The sequence below is a fragment of the Perognathus longimembris genome, chromosome 18 (assembly GCF_023159225.1).
Source record: "Perognathus longimembris pacificus isolate PPM17 chromosome 18, ASM2315922v1, whole genome shotgun sequence".
In the NCBI taxonomy this organism is placed as follows: domain Eukaryota; kingdom Metazoa; phylum Chordata; class Mammalia; order Rodentia; family Heteromyidae; genus Perognathus; species Perognathus longimembris.
Window position 1 is genome coordinate 18129812 of NC_063178.1, and position 2612 is coordinate 18132423.

Consider the following 2612-nt stretch of genomic DNA (forward strand, 5'->3'; position numbering starts at 1 on the left):
GTAGTTCACACCTTGAATCCCTGCTACACAGCAGACTGAAGCAGGAAAATGCACAGAGCAGAGTGCCATCCTAGCTCTAAGTAGATAAATTCTTCTCTAAGTGAATACATAACTATTTTTCAATATATATCAAATGACACCAAAAGGAAAATACATCTTTGTTATCACAGAATTGATATTTAATTCCACTAAAGCATTAATGTCAACTTTGTGGTTTAGGTTCTACTTAAACAATGGGCATTTTGACAGAACAAGTAATATCATTTTTGCATAGAACATCTACCTGAAGATTTGTTTTGAAGCAGTTCAAAATAGTATAAAACTTTTCATTGCAACATATTATTAGAAATGTTATTTTTACAACATTTTATATCTTTCATCCATTAAGAATAATTCCAATAACATTCAGAAATAACATTATCTTTTAAGTTTTCTGTTATAACATAAATTTTCTTTTATGAACCTAATTTATACATTCTCCTTAAAAATGCCATGTTATCATCAGTTTCCACATGTGAATCTTGACTTCAATAGTACATCATAGAGCAGAAGTTCTAGCAGACCCAGACTCAAATCTATATTAGGTGAACACAAAACAAAACATGAAAGCATTATAGTCTTTATCTCAAAGACTTTTAGTTAAGTAAGCATATGTTAGTAAACTTATGGAGGATTATACAAATGTTAAAAAGAATAAAATTATGGGCATTGGATATGGTAAGTTATGTGTATGGCAGAAGGAGAGAGAGAACTACAATACAAAATGATCTTCAAATGTAATTAAACCATATTGGTGACTAATTATTATGTGGCTAACTTTGAAGGTTCTATATATTTGGATTTATTCATTAACTCAGCAACCATTTATTCAACCACTTACACAAGCACTGAAATTCAAGATCACGATATACTCCATTCTTCATCAATCTCTTCCTTGCTTCTGGAAAATGAGATCAACGGGTGATTTCCAGGCAGAACTATACTTACCATAACAAGTATAAAGGTACTTGAGCACAAGGGTGGGATGTATTTCTCAGTTTTGTGCCAATGTGAATGCATTTTGTTGTAGTTATTACATTAATAACTAAACTTTGATAAGGAGGGAAGTAAGCCATACAAATTGCTACACATTGTAAGTAGTTCACACTGACTAGAGTTACAGCAACGAAGGGTAAGTAGAAAGCACCAAGGCTGAATAAGTTGATGTAAATAAACTTAATTTGAATATTTGCCTTTCATACCAAGGTAGTTGGAAATTTCATGAGTGCAAAAGATAAACACGGGGCTGGGGATATGGCCTAGTGGCAAGAGTACTTGCCTCAAATACATGAAGCCCTGGGTTCAATTCCCCAGCACCACATATACACAAAATGGCCAGAAGTGGCGCTGTGGCTCAAGTGGCAGAGTGCTAGCCTTGAGCAAAGAGAAGCCAGGGACAGTGCTCAGGCCCTGAGTCCAAGGCCCAGGACTGGCCATAAGAATAAAAAAATAAGAATAAATGAATATAAAACACACAAAAAAGGTAAACACTTATATTTGGAGACATTTAACTAAGAAGTGGAGGATGCCTTCATTTCCTAAGAATAGTCTAAGAGTTTCAAGAGATGACAAGCGAAAAAAGTGCTGAATCACCAAAGAAAATGCACATGAAACTTGATAGTTACAACAGTGATGAAAGACACGTGGGAAGTTAGTCTACAGGAGGGGTGTTGGTTTTTATCCCTTCCATTTAAATTTTAATTATATGTTGTAGGTCTGTTGGCCAAATAAAAAGAAGGGGTGCTAATTGCTTTGTTTCAGAATATCAACACACCTAAGTTAATTTATAACGTTTGGCAACATACCTCCTGGCAGTCCACGAGTTATAATTCTTCCTTCTTCATATCTTGAAATAAGCCAAATATGACATCTATTATTTGAATTCAAAAAGAGATATCATCCTGGAAATGACTTACAGCTTATGAAATCTGAGCTTACATAAGGATGTAGAGACTAAGACAGTTTGAAGAAAGTTGTGAAAATGTCACCCATGTAAAATTAACCTACATTCACTTTATGTAAAAAGTATCCATATATAATGCTACTTAATCTGCTTAACATTAAAATGAATACTTCTATACTAATTATGCTGTGAGTATTCACTAATGTATGCACAATACAACCTATATTACATATTCAATGCATTTTCAATGCAAGTCAATGGTTTTCACCAAAACTGCTTTCTTTCCTCGCACAGTTTTAACATCAATTACTTGTAAAGGCTGTTTCAATTATGTTTCACTTCATATATGCCTATAATGTACCTTATTCATTTTTCCTGCATCCTTCACAATTGCTTCCTAAACTAAATTTAATGCATTTCCTTTTTAAGTTTTTATACACGTATGTAACATATTTTGATCAATTGTTTATATTCTCCATTCACTCTCTTTCCTCTTACCATCTCCACACGCTGGACAAGATTTTATAGCTCAGTCAGTCACTTCTTAAAAGTGTACTCTACTTATCAGAAGGCTTTCACCATGGAATTTCGTCCATGCATATATTGTACTTGAATGAAATGTGCCCTGTATCTACCTTTTCCTAAATATTTAATCACTTATTTCAAGTTA

At 33.5% G+C, this 2612-nt stretch overlaps 1 long non-coding RNA gene across 1 annotated transcript; it reads right to left on the reverse strand.

The window, feature by feature from the left end:
• Positions 1-232: 232 nt before the first annotated feature.
• LOC125367221 lies at positions 233-1900 on the reverse strand. Its single transcript, XR_007214015.1, has 3 exons — positions 1845-1900; positions 881-940; positions 233-575 (listed from the first exon to the last, which is right to left on the reverse strand). It is a non-coding gene; the product is annotated as an uncharacterized LOC125367221 (long non-coding RNA).
• Positions 1901-2612: the final 712 nt, after the last annotated feature.